Raw genomic sequence first — 17563 nt, 5'->3', positions numbered from 1 at the left:
GGGAGCCGCTCGCTCTGCCCACCGCGTGGGCTCGTACAAAGCTCTGCCGCTCGGGCTGCCCTGAGCAAATCGCGGCGTCCTGTTCTGCGACCTTCCCGCAAGCCCAAGCGTTCTCCTGGCGAACGCTGTGCCCGGCTGCCCAGGTGAGGGGACACGGTCCCGATGTGTCATTGTCTGGAAGGGCCCTTCAAGGATGGAGAAGGTCAAGCTGGGGCCGCTGAGCGCCCGCAGTTTCAGCGCAGCCTGTCAGTCCTACCAACACTCCTTTATTCCTAAGAATAAGGCTTGCGATGTGTATAACCACCCAACCTCCCCACTGATGGAGCCCCTCATGGCAGGATGCATGGCCCGACACTTCACACGGCAGCCTCTGCTCTACACAGATGAAGAACAAATGCCACAAGTATGAACTGATGGCCAGATTGTCATCTGGCTCATGTGCTGGTAGCCATAAAATAGTGCTTTAAAACTTAATACTCAGTTTACCCTGATTTAGCTACTCCCACGAGGGTCCAACTCCCCAGATTTCACCAGCATTAATTAGTGCTTTTCACAAGACTGGGATTTTTCACAGATCGAAAGAAAAAAGAAAAAAAAATGAGAAAACAGTGATGCTGCTTTCTAAAGCTGATGCGTAGGCTGGCAATGGACACTGTGCATTGGAAGCAGGCAAGTACTCCAAAAAGCCGTATCTTTTTATAAGACAGCTACTATGCTCTTTTAAAGCATTTAGAAATAATCATTTAGGAAGAAATTATGTCATTGGGATTACTTATAGGAATATTCACAATAAAATATCTAGGCAAAAATAATAATTCCACTGAACAATTCTGCTTTGCACAGAATCCAGACATACAGGTATATCACTCGTCATAAACACAGAAAGGTGGGAGAATCAAAGTCAAAAGGAAAGGTTTTTAAAGATTTCATGGTTTGATCCAAGAGTGGTAAAGAGGATTTACTGGAATTCTTAATAGATAAATAGTTACACTTTGATATTAGGCTATAACTTGGCATATAAAGACTCAAACAGAAACGTAATTATTTTTTAGATCAGTTTTTGGGAAAGGTTTAGTTCATTTTTAACTTAAACAGTTGTAAGAAAAAATTAAGTTTGATGGTTTGCAAAATTTTCCTATGCTTATATAACAAAACTTTGATATTAAAAATACACATTTTCTAGCAGCTAAATCATGTTGAAGATTAAAACATCACACACTCCAGAATTTCTGTACCAGAGCCACAGCTGAGGATCTGCATGTATCTCATCATACTGACAGTACTAAACATAGTTAGTATGGGGTTTGTTTTGTTGTGCTTTTTAAAAAATACTTCCAGTTGTTTTAACTAATAGATTTCCCAAATTTTTTAGAACCCTAAAACTTAGGGGTTTGTCGCATTTTTCAAAAACAAGTGACATCAAAAAAAACTCATTACACGTGAACCTTAAATCTGGAAGAGCAGAGCGTGAGCTTTGGAAGAAAAGGCAGATAACCATGCCAATTTGTATGAAAAAAGGGTCAAATGAATTAGTGCATTAAAAGTAAGATTCTCTCCATTCTGTCTTTTCCCACTGCCAGACAGACCTCTTTCAGCCAAGGCCCAAAGGTGGGATGCAATGTGTGACAAATTCAGAACAACTTCTGTAGCCCCAATATCACGACTCATTATATTGTGTAAAATATGTCCAATAGTAGAAGTGAGTGAGTGTCAGTGTGTGTGAAAAAAGAGTGTAGCATGGGCTAAATGCAGTGACCTTCCTTGTAATGTGAAAAGTTTGAAAACTATGTCAACAAGCTTCAACAACACTCCTTACAATCAGAGCAAATGGAGAAGCTCAGTGGGATAGTAGTCACAGATTTTCAAAATCAAAAAGCAGATGTTTGATTGATTTAAGACATAGTAGTTGCAGTTCTTAGATAAATATGTTGACATAAAACTGATTTTATTTTGAAGAATCATCTTTTATTTCCTCCTCTTTTTTAGCACTATCATTGTTACTCTGTTAGAAGTCATTATCAAAACATCTTTGTCTGACAGTAGGAACTGGGAATAATTAGCTTTAGTCCAGTTCAGTCCAGTGACTCTGGTGCATTGACTTAAGACCTGACCATTGTTGACTAATTAATTAAAAGGATCCTGTATCAGATGCAAGTGTTGTGATTGTTTTTAACACCCTACAGTAGTCTTAGTCAGAAAAAATATTCTAGTTTGCTATTCTCTGCATGGTTTAGTTCTGGTATTCTCCATCTTTGAAGATGGACAACTGTGTTGTTAATTCTTTGTCTTTCCAGCCAAAATATTGTTTAGAAATTAATTAGTAAGTTCGCACCTCAATGAGATACTAATTCAGAGATACTGAGACTATGCAGTATCTGATAAACCTGTGATTCAAAAAGGCTGGAACAGTTATCAACATCTATTTTTTTCCTTCCTTTCTCCCTCTCCTCTGCTTTCCCATTCCTAGAATGTTTATGTATTCCATGTTCTGTTCCACCAAACATTCCAGAATTGCATCTACATAGACACCACCCAGAGAGCATTCCAAAATACAGATCTGCAGCATATGCCTGTTTTGTCCCCCAGTGTTCCAAAGAAAGACTGACAGAATTTAGCAACTCTTGCAGGAAATTGTTCCATTTGAAGTTTCACTTGATCTTAGCTGACAGTTTTCAGGCAGAAGCAAATTACATTGCTCTCAGTACAGATTGTATGAGCTCTCATTGCAATGGGAGGAAAGGACTAAGGCTCATTCTTCCTTTGTCCCTGATTTTTACCATTCCTAAGTGGAGTTTGTGGGTTTTAACTGCAGGGCCTCTCAGTAAATCCAGCCAATGTCTTCTTAGGCTAAGTCAATCTGGGAAGTTGTGTTAGACCTTGTCATACCCTCCTTATCATTCAGCTGCCATGTTTCCCTCTATTATAGTCATAGTTAACTATGTTAACTATGTATGTTAACATAGTAACTAGCTGTTACTAGGAGAAGACATAAAAAGGTGTCACATAAACTTCTGACCACGGCTTAAAGATTGACAGAAGTATCACTAGAGATTGTATTTCTTCTACCAGTTCTCATAACTAGGGCTTTGGCTCATACTGACATGTATCTAGTCATAGCTGGTGACATTTGTTTATGTAATGTGCTTTTTTCTTCTAGTAAATGAGGAGATTTATCGTCACGCTATACTAAATTCCATATCACAGCAAGTAGCAATGGACAACCAAAATAATCTCATTGGAAAGCTGATGGTGAAGGGTTATTTTGCCAAAAAGTTAAATTCATGACTTAATCACACAAACAGCATTATATAAAATGAATAAAATTCGAGAGGGAAATTTTCATCCAAAAATAGTAGTGTCACTAAAAAACATTCCGGGTTTGTTCAGCATCATCAAACCATTAATTCTAGGTGATACTTTCAATGACACTCCCTCAGAGGAACAACATTAGACATTCACTTGTATGATCTTCACCTTGTATGAAGAGAATGAATAAAAAATGAAGTTCTTCACTGTGAACTATTCCCTGACTAGCTATTTTCATTTAAAATACTGTTTATTTTACTTTGACAATCTGAAGGTTAAATTAACTCTGAGTTTTCTGTTCTTCTACTGTGAAGCTAGTGGGAAGACTCAGTGCATACTGCTGCCTCTTAGGATGGTAAAGGAAGCGATAACATACAGCCCAAATGATAATACTCTTAACACTATTGAAAGTCTAAGTCATAGATTCATCAAAAACTTTCTGACCAGTGATACTTTGTTCTGTCAAGAACATTCAAGATCTTGATTACTAACACAGAGGCATGGGAAATAAAAATGAATTAAGATACTGTTTCAAAACAAACATTTTCAGGGATGTTTCCTATTCGTTCCACCCCACATGGCTACGTACCTCCAGTAGAGATACTGTTCCTGGGCCAGAGATGGAAAGGATTTAGGTTCTTGTACATATTTAAGGATTTGATCCCTATACTGGATTTGCTACCACTGCCTAAACAGGAGAGAAGGTTTTGATCACTCTGCCTGTGAAAAAAGCATAAGTGTATTGGTCATGCATATCCCTTTGCCCTTCTTAATAACAACCTTTAAGTAAAATTTTGGACATACTCTGCATTATAGATTTTGTAATTGCCTTCTCCCTATCATTAGTGAATATTAACTGAATTCACACGGAAGGAGAGTTTTCTAAAAAATGATGATCAGTCTTTTAGCTGAGGTTACCAGAATCTCTGTGGGAATAGCACGTGTCACTGCAGTCATGTCACAAAATACATACACTGCACTGGGAAACTACACTGAGAGAACCATACCAGCTTTTTCTAGAATAAACCTGTAAAGCAGACTGGGACTGGAGATATGTGCTACTAGCTCATACAGAAATGAGTTCAGAGCCTTTTGAATTATTTGTTCCACACTCTAGCTGATAAACCACAGCCTATTTATTACACTATTTATGCCTCATTGTTCAAAATTCACTTGCCTATCATGAAAGGCTGCTACATTGTTAAAAAACCGTAAATCTTAAATACGCAAAGTCCTAGCAACTCTATGTAGAATATCTTTTAAAAGTATATCTACAGTTGGATATTCAGACTGACTACTTGTCTTAATTTATGCAAATATAGCCTATAGCTAAAAGCTTTGTATATTTGTTTCCCTGTGGTATTAGTATTCAAAAAAATAGGACATTCTTTCAAGGGCATTTTATAAACACAGAACTATAATTTATATAGCAAATTAAAGCTCATACAAAATGTGTGCACTGAGCTACAGATTAACATATTTAATTTTAGTATTACCTGCAAACCTATTTTTTTCCATGCACTGCTCTAATTAGCCATATAAAATCAAGTCAGTATGTTGTAAGCAATTATTTTAGTGGGAGTAGAAAGAGAATCTGAATTAAATATATGGCAAGAGATAATATCTTATGGAAATTAATATACTCATTTGTGTCAAGAAAAATGTGTTCTAGCTAAATTTTATAAGATAGTTTGGAGTTCAAACATATGACTCATGTAGAAGTTGTAGTTTTATAGTTATTAAGATGTTAGACTGCGGATCTGCTTTTAAGTTCCTTATTAATGTGCCAGTGCTCATTCTTTGATATCTACAGATTGTCAGTAACTACTGACATTTCATATTGTGAAATTCCTCCTATTATGAATATTCACTCCCCCTACAGTCAAATGTGCAAACTGTTAGTAATTCTGTATGTTAAAAGAAGGTTTTCTTCCATCATTTAAATATATATATCATACTTGGCTCTTCATATTTTTATTTTTATAACTATTTATTTAAGAGAATTAAATTATGTTGAAAATCAAAATGTAATTTTTCTTTCATTGAAATGGAAAAGGAATCATATAAACAGTAATTTTTTCTTCCCCATTTTACCCTCAAAAAGTATGAAAGCTAAATATGAAAATTCTGTTTAAGGAATGAGAAAACAAAAAGTGATCCATTGTGATAGTAAACTTCAGCTGTTTCCTCCTAATACAGTTTCCAATTTTGATGGGATTCAGACAGCAGAAACCATTTTCTAGCAGTAAGAGCATTTAGCTGATCAAGTTGTTTAATTCAGAATTTTACACTCAATTTTAATTGTAGAGTCTGCAATACGTGCCATAGTTAAGTTTCTTTTGTAAGAAGGATAACAGACCCAGCCAATTCCTCCTACTTCTTGCTCATGATCTCAGAATATCCAGAAAAGATCAATACTAACCACATGGAAGTCTGATGACTGCATAACGATCTTGTGGCCTTAAAGCAACTCTTCCCCATTTCTTGGCACAGAAGTTGCTGACTGACATAGCTGCTCTATACCTCCACTCTGCCTTGGGAGAATGATAACATAGAATTCTATTGCTTGGAAGGGCCTCCCTAAGAAAGCAAGCAGAAAATAAAGTCATTTAGAAGAGATACAAAAAATGGAATTATATTTTTGCCTTCTTACCTCCAGCATCATATAACAGAAGCTAATGCACAAGAAACTTCCTGGATCCAGAACTGTGAAGGAAAGTTTTCCTGTCTCATGAAAATTCAAAACTTTCATATGATTTATTGTTTCATATCTGAACAAATCAGTGGGCACTACAAAAATACAGTGTACAGAGGCATATCCTAGTTCTTTCTTTAGCCTTCTCTCACATCCCAGCTGAGCATCCTGGCCCCTTGAAGTATGAGGTAAGTTGTTCTCAAACTTCCCACTGAAGCCTTTTCATCTTCCATAAACAAAAAATTTTCATTTTATGAACCTTTACCTGGACAGAACTACTGACCATTCTTAAGCAGCTGTATTTTATACATATATATAAAAACACATGTATACACACACATACACATACTCCTATGAAACAGCTGGATTTGGACAAATCATCATCTCTAGTGAAACTCATTCTGTTTTACAGATCCAAAATAATTTCCTCCAACTATAGGAGGAATAATTTCCAATCTTCTATATTACAGTGTACAAGTAAAAGGAGTGTGAAAAAAATATTTTTATTTAAAACTTTCCTTAACATTGTAGGACAAATTGGCAACATGGCCTCAACCCAGACTGTAAAAATATGTGGAAGAACTTCAAACGTGACAGCTAAACCTTGCACTCAACATAAAGTGCAGTAGGAGTGACAGAAAAAGTGGCAGACAAATTAAAGAGCTACCTCTGTTTAAGCAATTTTTTTGTGACAGCATTTTAAAAGTTTGCTGGGCAATTACTCTAAAATGACAGCGTACTGCTGAGCAGGTAGTGCACTGAGAACATAAAAGAACTTGTCAATAGTTATTTCAATAGGCACTTTCAAACTCACGGGAGCTTTAGTATACATCATTACATCATTAAAATATTAAATTATTTCAGCTATCACAGATGTAAAATTGTTGCTGCACCTATTTTGCTAATTAACTCTGACATTTATGCTTATGCTTATGCATAAATGTTACATATTTCAGAGATGGTTCATTTTTACATGCTAGTTACTAGTCTGTGGATTGAATCAACATGCTTGTAGTATCAGAATCAGTTGCTGTACCGAAATACAGCAAACTTTTGGGTCACTGATGCGGTCTTGCATTTAATTTTTCTTCCTCACCTTCTTCAACTATCTAAGTCCACCTGTTGGGGTGATGTAAAGAAATTATTTCCATGTAGCATTTTAAAATCATGTTCATTCTGTTGTACCAGAAATTATTGCAAGTATCAGTTGTGATTTTCTTTCAAAATAAAACAGTTAGCTTACAAAGCAAATACAAATATGGTCATGTAACAGAAAATACTCAAGTAATATTACTAAAGAAATATTTTGCATCTGCTTTATATTACATAACTTCTGTGTGCTTTTTTGTACATATTTACTCAATATTAATAACAGATCATTTTGGAACATAACCTTGTTTTAGCATTTTAAAGATTCTCTGCATATTTCAGTAAAAATGGAATAGGTTTTCTCTAGGAAAACATTCTCCTCTTATGAGTGTGGCCAAATTTCCAATAGACATTTTTATCAGTGAATTAACTTCTCCCTAGTTACAACAGTCCAATTGGAGTGTCAAAGAATGACTTGTAACACATGGGCTAAACCTGCATTTAGGCAAAACTCCCATCAAAATAAATGGGAATCTCTCCTACAGTTCTGTTTCTGAACATGCCTACACATATGCCAAACTTCAGGCTTAAGTAGCCCTATTGAAGTCCACAGGACCACATGCCTAGAATTAATCCCATATAAATTTGTGGGCTTAAAGCCTAAAGAGGGAGTCTAAAACTGAGCCTTACAGGAACAATGGCTCAGAGATTCTAAAAGGAACTGTTTAGGAAAACTTACATTCAGACTGCAATGCCTAACTCCTCTAGTCTCCTTTGAAAAATCTCTTCGTTTGCTCCAGTTATTTCCTGAGTAGTTCAAGGCTCCTGTGTGACAGGCAAAAAAGAGAAAAGATACCCTCTCTGCTTTAGCTACCTCCAGGATTCATGCAGGATATGAATAGTTTTGATCCAGATCAAGCTCTTCACTTTATCAACTGGCATAAATATCTAATATGATAATGCTAGACCTGTATTCATTAGTGCTTTAGTCAATGGGGACATGTTTGTAATGCTAAGACACTGTCATTTAGTGGGGAAAGATTATTTAGTGACAGGTAAATTATTGCTATATCTCATTAGGAATGTTATGTTCTTGTGCTGAGCTAAGACATACCAATTGCAAAGAGGTAATCATCATAATAGCATCAAGATGTTGCTATATTTGGATATGATTTGAGCTCACCACTGGATCAGCCCATTGTCACCTACCAGCCTGGAGTACAGGGAAGATGCTCTACAGTGACTCAGGCACAGAGGAAAAATACAGACCCTACTATGACCACCTACTAGATGTATTTAGCAATTTGTTTCTAGAAGCCTGTGATTTTAAAACTGAAGGGTGGAATATTCTGAAAGTTTCTGAACCTGCAAGGAAAGGTATCTGATTTATTCAGCAAAGCAATCTGTCTACAGTATAGTATTCTTATTTTGTGATAGCTGGTATCTGACAAAATTATACAAGTCTGCAAGCCTGAATCAGTTATACTAGATCATTTTGCTGGGTTCCAGTAGTAGAAAGGGATATGATATCCATTTGCACTCCTTTTACTGCTAGCCAGCTCAGTCAGTCTTTGTTTAATAAAATACTGTACCCTCCTAAGGAAGATGTCAGATGTAGCAGAATTGTCTCTGACAAACAAAAGTGCCACAAAGGGTTCAAAGACTCCTACATTTGATGAAATTCTCTCTCACAGTAGGAGGTGTAAAGATCTAATATACAGAAATTCGGAAAAATTTCTTCTCCATTTTCTTACTGTAATGGGAGTTCTTCAGGTATGAATGGTTAGAAGGTGTTTCTAAGTAGATTCCAAGGCAGTGCTATGTGCCAGAGAGTATCTCTCGTGTTTAATCTTACTCATAGAACTGCAAGTTCATTTGTTACATTAAAAAACTGGGTTTTCATCCACCCCCTGGATGCCCTTCAAAGTCCCACAGACATGGTGACACAGTGTTGTGCAGTGATCCCCAGGACTTCCCAGGTCACCAAGAAAGGAAGAAACATGTTCTTTTCTTGACAAGTCTACTGACTTGGGCAGTTCTGAAAGTTGGTCTCCTACACAACAAATATCCCAATACATACAGCTCAGTAAGAGCGTTTTCCTACACTCAGAAGAGAACAAGCCCTTTGGTTACACTGGATCCAACGACAGGTGAATCATTTCTTTCCTGGAGACCTAGGCACAGTTTTCTTCATTTCTGAATGACCAGGCACAGTCTGGCTCCAAACAGATTGCATTAAATTTTAATAATTGGACTAATCTAAACAACTTTTGTTTTAGACTAATGATGTGCATGGCTTGCATCTGCAAATACTTCTCTATATATGCTTATATTTTAATTAGATAAATTAAAGTTTTACGTTGTTATTAATCTGCAAATTATGTTTTAATTCACCTGTCACATATTTAGCAATATCTAATGATCAAACAGAAATTTTAAGATTTTAAAATTACAAAGAGAATTGCCATTTACTAATGCATCCAGCAATCATTCAGCTTCACAGCTGAGTTATGGTATTCCAAGCTTTTTGGCTATGTCCTACTCTTCCTCCCGTAACCAATCAGATCTAACTAAAGATCCTTGCTTGTTATTGTTTTAGGCTTTCTCTTCCCTCAGCAAACCTGTGGAGAGTTAATCACAAAGTATAATGAAGAAATTAGTAATGAACAGCATTACTAACATGGTCCAAAGTATTTCTACACCACTATCAAAACAGTTGCCCATGGTGAAAAAGAGAAGCCTACTGCCATTATAAAAGGAAAACAGCATCAAACAGCATTTCCTTTTCCTTGAATATTTCCTCAGAAGTAGGAAAGAAAAAAAATGAAAGAACTGAAGAAATTGCATTCTTCTTCTAAAGAAGAAAATATTTAAAATATTTTAAAGTCTATACAAATCTCCCATTAAGGGAATCTAGAAATCAGAAGAATGTGTTCCCATTGGACCTGCACAGAAATTTCAGTGCAATTATTAATACTTTCCAATTAATTTCTGGTATCCTTTATCCCATAAAAGCAATGCTGAACACCAGTTCTAAGAACCAAAACTTTCCTTAGATCGGGAGCTCTTCAAAATCCTGTGCTTATAAATGCCAGCTGTTTCTCTCGTACAGAATCAGCTGTGTCAGTACCAGCAAGGTACCAGCAAGGAAGTCTTAGAAGTAACTCTCCTTGATGCTGGGGAGAAATGATAGTTCCATCTGACCTGAAGTGATCCTGAACATCACCTGAGAGTTCAGTTGATCTTACAAGCAATTCTCTATCCCCCTGCTCTCCTGACTGTACCAGTCTCATATGGGATTTGTTGGATCCATCTTGAAGAAGACAGAAACTTGAGACATCAGACTTTAGATCAGAAATACTAACAATATTTCCTCTTGTTGCGCAGCTAAAATAAACCATAAGTAACATCAATACTTCTAGTATCAGGCATTCTAAATGCAACTAAAATTTCCCATAAAAAGGAAGTCAGTTTTTTCACCCTGATTTACTGCACTGACAGAGGAACCCCTCTTGATTTACATTACCTTATAAGAACGAAAAATTGCTATTACATATGCCAAAATGTTACCTAATAAATTTTTTAGAATTAGAGATTACACCAAAAATATTTTCAATTAAATCTAAAAACAGAGAAGCAAATTTAAGCCTCCAATTCATTAAGGGCTAAAATTTCAAGGCTGAAGGTCATATGTCACTTCTGGGGGGGATTACAAACAAATCTAAATGTTTCACCATGATTTTCGCATCATAGGAAAATGTGACAGTACTAATAATACATGGTATGATATACTGCTAGACACGTTGGACAAATTATGTCTGCTACTGAATAAATGTGGAAGGAGTCTGCATCAGAAAACTTCCTGCTGGGTCACAAACATACATCAGGAATGGTTTGTTTTCAGCACAAGAAAAATTGCCATTGTCATATTCCAAAGTGAGTGTAAATTGTTTTATTATAAACTCCCTGTTGGTCCCTGTTTAACTGAGAAATCATTCAATTTAAATTTATCTTTTCTCTGCATGGCAGTGCCATGTGTTGGTATCACCAAACTCTGCCTCAGGAACAAGACCAGCATTCCTTTAAAAGACAGACTGCCCTCTTGATCCTAAGCAACCTTACCATACATTAACTCTTGGTTTGCCCCCACTTACTTTGATTTGTAATCCAAGGCTCTCAATTTTACAAAGACAAGGCTTCATTGTTACTGATTCACAAGGCAATCAGTCTCCACAAACTTCCACCATGCTTGGCAATTATACATGTATGTATATGAATATACCCATTTCGAAAACATAAAACTATTCCCTATTTACATGACCTCTTGTAGCTTCAATAGAGAGAAAAGCCTAGTCCAGATTAGCAATGATAGATAAACCTGTTCTGGCCATCCTCCATTCACTTGATTTTCATTTGATTTCCAAGTGAACTGACCTGCTTAAATAATGCCACTTAAATGTACACAAAACCAGTACATAGTCCTTGTGGTTCTCCTTTACATTTGTCACTCATCCATCTTGTCTTTAGCATCTGATGGGAACAGGGGAAGTGTCAAAGCCCCAAAAAGAAGAGTGAAGCAACCACTCAGCCATCAGAGAGGCTCTAATTAGTCTGAGAAGGTCTTAATGCCTGTCTCCAAGAGCTCCACCAAGGAAGGCTTTGTTGAGGATGTAATTTTTCTCACTTAGTGCTATGAAATGTCAACCTGAAGTAAAATCAAATCCACCACAACTAGTGTCACAAACAGTTCCATTACACCATTAAGAGAACAGCTGAGTAAGCTTTAGCAGCTTACTTATCTGCAAAAGATTAAAAGTTATATACTTAGATTTATTTCCATTTGCTTTTCATATGTAAACATCTGTCCACATTCAAAAGAGGACAGAGTTGTTCAAAACAAAACAGGAGGATTTCTTTCATTTTCCTTAATTGGCAATTACAAACAAGCAAGTCATCAGACAACACTTCTACCCACTAATTTAACCTCTGGGGAATAGGAATATATTTTGTATCTTACCACTCTTCACTGAAAACCTGGAGCAATTTGTATACTTTCTTTAAGAAAGAAGGTTGAAAGACAGCATGTTGCTAGAAAATGTGGTGATCCAGTCTTTCCTATATCCAGCTTCTCTATGTTCTCACTGACCAAAGTTGCAGTCAGTTTAGTGTGACTTGCACAGGTAAGCCAAGCCAAGAAGAAAGCAAAGACAGTATTGCTTCTCTAATTATATTAATGAAAGGCATCCTTAAAGCATATAATTCATTCCTCTTTTATAGGTTTTCCAGAAGAGGAAGGCCATAGCAGAAGGGTGACTCTTCCCTTCTGTTATGCTTTTTGTTTTTAAAGAACCCGTTATCTACTGGATGGAAAAAAATCAGCAGTCCTTCTAAATCTCTTTTTAAAATGGGATTTTTCCAGTTCCTCTTCTGGAACCAGGTTTGGTTTTTTGGGTTTTTGTTTGCATATCTGGAGAAAGTAGGAGCCACAAGTAGTAAAAACGATAGTTTACTTCCAGGTGATTGGGAGATCTCCCAAATTAAGAAGGGCATTTGCCTATTGTATTTTTGCAGTATGCAGAAATTTAAGCAGTTATCTGGAAAGCAGGTGTTAGAACACGGCTTTGACACAGCTAAAACTGAGAAAGGCTTATTTCCTATGACAGGAAAGAGAACCCAAGTTTGCCACTGCCCTTCTCCTGCCTGATTGCTGTTTTTCAGTTCAACAGCACATGACGGAGAAGCTGCGAGTGTTCCTGAAGCACAGGCAGACTGCTGCTCCCCACGGCAGCCAGCAGGTCCCAGCCAGGCCAGCTGTGGCTAATTTAAGAAGTCACAGGTGCAGTAATAATCTAACAGCAGGAACTAAGTCATCGTGGTTATTCTTTTGGATATAGAACTGCAGCTAAAGACTGAGATCTGTCTCGGGTATGAACTTACATCAGACCCTGTAAGACAGTTAAAGTAAATGTTCAGCAATGACCTCAGAAGTTAGAGAGGAAGAGAAAATGTAGCTGTACTCTGAGTTTTGGACATGTGTGTATACTGTATTATTTTGAAGATTCCCTAGCCTAAAATGAGACAAAAATTAAAAATATTTGTAATGAACTGCAGTGACAAGTATTCCTGCTACTGGCTTTCTTTCCTGTTGGGAAAAGTAGTTTGTGAAAGATCATTAGACAGTTTGCTGTAGCTGCATGATATTTGTTTATTAAAACCCATTGATGTAACTAGGAAGCAAAACATTGCATTTGCCAATAAAACTATTGCTACAGAAAATCACATATCATCACAGTTATTATCATCACAAGGGTGTGCTCCAGAGAGTGCCAATCAATAGGTTGTGGGTTTTCTGTTAAAAAATTAGTGTGTCATGATATTCAAGCATAACTTTAACCTCCCTTTGGACAAGCATCTAAAAATGAAAGAAGAAATTATGCATTTGAATAGAAGAGCCTTAGAGAAAAAAGATTTATTATTAATCCAAGTCAAGAGCAATAACTGTGCACACAAGAAATGCATCCAAAATATGGTATGTTTGGTGGTAGGATCTCACTTATCTCAAAGCTACCAAAAATTAGAAATCTCTTAATGAAATACAACTGTATCATTCAGATGCAAAAACGAAGAAAGTGTTCACCTTGTGAGAAAAGCAGCACAGAGACCCTATTAAAGGAGATATTAGAGTTGGAGGATGAAAGTTAGGAAACCACTACAGATAAAATAGGAATAAAAAAGCAAAAGTGCACATTTGATTTCTGAAAACTTTTGAAAAGGTACCAGTTGAGAAAAACAAAGGGGAAGAAATCAAAACAAAGCTTGTTTTCTGACATTTCCCTGCCAAGACCAAAAAAAAATACAGATAGGAAAAAACAAAAAGCATTATCTGAGGATGATGTGAACACACTAATTGGCAGGCTGTAGAGTGAGTAACTCAAGGGACTTACAAGGTGAACAACATTCTGAGTGCCGGGAGAAATTACTTGTATGTTAATCATTCACAATCTGGGAAAGAATAAGAACGCCTACCCATTCCTCCATGATCATAACTTCTGGGGTTTATTATGGTGGGAGTATTTCTTAAATTAAAAACATGAAAAAGTAAAAAAAAAATACTTTGTTTCATAATACATTTCATTGCTATCATTATTCAATTAACATAAATTCCTAAACAGAAAAGATCCTTTTTTACCTGAATCTCTTGTTCTTTTTCAAAATTCAGCTAGTCAAGCAATTTATTTCTATCTGTACATTTTAAGAAACATGTTCAGAATGAAAAATATCCTTTCTAAAGCTGCTTTTCCCCCATCTCCAATGTTGTTTATTCTAGCTGTGTGTTACAGCATAACTGTAGTGCACTAGGAACACTGCGGGGGGCAGGGTGGGGATGGAGGGGTTTGGAAAGGGCAGCTAGTTCAAGGTTAAGCTGAGATAAAGCCATAACTTGCTTTAGACTTATCTATGTCTCAGCTGTGCAATATGACCCTCTCTTCTTGCTGAGCTGCACTATCTGATTCTGATACTGTGATACTATCAGCTGACAGACATCTTGAGCTTTATTCTTGCCTCTGTGATTTCAAAAGATGGACAAATATTTAGCAGACCAAAGGAAATTTGGAAATAATTTTGCTAGACAGTTTTATAGTAATCTATTTCACAACAATTAGTAGTTAAGGTTAGCTAAACCTGCTTCTTGTAGTAAAATAAGTACAATTATTGTTAGCGAAATTAAGGTTTCATTAATTCCCAGTTCATTCTTAACAGTGTCTTGGTATTTATATGTTATTCCAGACTATTTTAAATAGACTTTGCTGTTTGAAGTACCCTATGAAATATTTTCAAAAGTGACTAATTGGAGAAACAACAGGAGCACAAGTGAAGGCAGGAAAAACCTGCAGCAGAAAAAAAGGCTTTAGGGCCTTTATTTTAGAAAGCCAAACACTGTCTTAAGCACAGGAGATGGCTAGAAAATCCAGAGCAGGTTTGAGAAGATTTCAGTTGAATTCTGGAACTACTAGGTAGTGATATTACCCAAGCCACCAAACTTCAAGAGGCTTTCAAACGTTTAGCTTTGGCCCACTTCAGTGCAAAAGCCATTATGTTGATTCTAGAATACTTTTGTCTTCCTGCATTACAGAAACAGCTAACAGTGCTCTACCATTGAAGACTCATTAGAGCTTTGAGCTTCAGCTGGAATGAGTCCAGAGATGCTCACATCTGGTTTTATGCTTCAGTGACCACTGAGTCTCAGCAAAGGAAGTTAATAGTTTGGACTTTGATCCTGTTCTACTCTTATGCCATAACTATTAAAAGACATATTTGTATTCTGTGTCCCATCAACCATTCCAAAATGTCTTCTCAAAAGAACATGTATTTATGAGAACAGCTTCAAATAGTTTAAGTTTTGTGTTGAGAACAAAGGACACTGCTTTTACAAGTAGATTCCACTTACATTGCTCCTGCAGCACCCATACCTGACATGTTTTGTCAGAGCTTCTGATTCATAAATCTTAAATTTATAGCAGACAACTATGAGCCCAGAAATACTATAACTGTAAGATACTTGCTTCTGATTTGTTTTATTCTATTTCCTTGATTAAGCCTTATTACAGGACAACTGGACCTTCATTACAAATGTTATGCAATATGCAAAATCTGTAGGTTTTGTTAGTCCACTACTTTTTTGATGGCAAAAATAAATTTTCCTAAAACAAAACTAAAAATTATTTATGAGCTATCCCCTGGTCTGTTTTCCATTCAGCATCTAAATATTCAAGGTAAACCAAAGCTTAACTCCACACAGTACAAAAACTACCATTTAAAATTTATTTATGTTCAAAATGACCTATAAAACTTTTCTTCTAAACCTCAGCTGAGGTATCAATTGCTTAAATATATTCATCACATTTAGCAGAACCTATCATCTCTTCTGTTCCTATTTAATTAAGAATTACTTTTGCCAGCCACAGGAGAATCAGAAGAGCTTTCTTTTGAGTTATTCACAGAGTGGTAGAATAACACATGCAGATACAGCAGCTGATAACATAAGCAGGGTCAGTATTAGGACAAACTGGCCAAAGAGAGCAGCTTTTGGCATAATTTTAATCAGTCCTTGGGTGCATGAAATGTCATGGAGTTTCATACGAAATGAAATTATCCCTTTCTCTTAGCTTATTTCTGTTCCAACTAATCCTCTAACTCTTTATTAAACATTATCTTTACCATCTGCTCTGGGTGACTGTTCAACACCTTGCAGAAGAACTCTGGGCTGATTGGTTTTTATGGGCAACATGATCTGAGTTTTATGCACATACTTAGGATTATGTCAAGGACAAAGAGGATGAATAATCCATTAACTATAATAAGCAAGAACCCATATCAGTGCAGCTAGAACATGTGTTATGTTTCAAAAGCAAAATATGAATTAGAGATATGTGGCTCATAAAATACCCATAACCCAGGACCCTCTCTATACCAGGACATCATTTCCATACACACACGCTCCACTAAACAGCATTTCTGGAAGTGACGTTTAAGTCTTGATGTATCAGATTTCATAGTGCTGAAATGGTATTTCCAGGCCTACAACATGCAAAGAAATATTTCTGCTGAACTGGACATTTCCTCTAACATGGAACAGATGGTAGCCCCATGCACAGGTCTTTCAACCACACCTATATGGTCAATAATAGAATGTTACTCTATTTTCATACTTTTTGTAAGCCTCTAAAATAAATCATCAAGGAACTGCTACTGTTTAAAGTCACAGTCTAAAAATTTACATTTAAAGAAGTAATTGTCAAGGGTCAGTCAAATGTTCTTATCAATTAGATCCAATTATTACTTCCACTCTTTGATTACCACAAACATTAAGATAACATTATTACTATTAATCGTAACATTTAGTGTAATGTGTATCAACCTACCAAAACCTCATTTGACACAAAACACATAATTGTAGAAGTTTCACTCCTTGCTCACAACATTTCACATAATTACTCACCTCTTTCACCTTTCTGCATCTGTCGCAATAATTCATCTTCCTTCAGCTAACCTTTCAGACCAAAGTATTCACCCTCTCTTTCACTATAAAGGTTTATGACCCCAAAATGAACAACAATTATGATTGTATTTGATCACAGTATAGTAAGAACAGAAAATATCTGGACAATATGTCTTTCTTCATCTCCCTGTAGAAGGTTTGCAGCAGATATCCTTGCAGTATGCTCTAAGATGTAATGACAGACTACTCTTCTAAACATTTTCAGCAATTTCCTGAGAATTATTTGACCCACAGTGAGCAGTACATGTTACTGCTGTATCATTCTATACAGGAAGCAAAGGATTAAGGTTTTCTACTGGTTTAAGTCATCTGGATTCTGCTGATTTCAGTAGAACTGTGTTAACTTAGGCCAATGGTGTGATCTCTACACTTCTAGAATCAGTGAAGCAGTAAGGACTCTGAGAGAGAGAGAC

The 17563-nt window shown here is 36.4% G+C and overlaps 1 long non-coding RNA gene across 1 annotated transcript in view; it reads right to left on the bottom strand.

Moving 5' to 3' along the window:
• The window catches only part of LOC108639576, a 176722-nt gene extending 170840 nt beyond the window's left edge, over positions 1-5882 (bottom strand). Inside the window, exon 1 of the long non-coding RNA XR_001920591.2 lies at positions 5729-5882. This is a non-coding gene — a long non-coding RNA (uncharacterized LOC108639576). The remainder of the gene's footprint in view (positions 1-5728) is intronic.
• Positions 5883-17563: the final 11681 nt, after the last annotated feature.

The sequence above is a fragment of the Manacus vitellinus genome, unplaced genomic scaffold (genome assembly GCF_001715985.3).
Source record: "Manacus vitellinus isolate BGI_N305 unplaced genomic scaffold, ASM171598v3 scaffold_21_pilon, whole genome shotgun sequence".
NCBI classification, from domain to species: domain Eukaryota; kingdom Metazoa; phylum Chordata; class Aves; order Passeriformes; family Pipridae; genus Manacus; species Manacus vitellinus.
The sequence above is the reverse complement of the archived record's forward strand: the minus strand, read 5'-3'. Positions and strand labels throughout refer to the sequence as shown.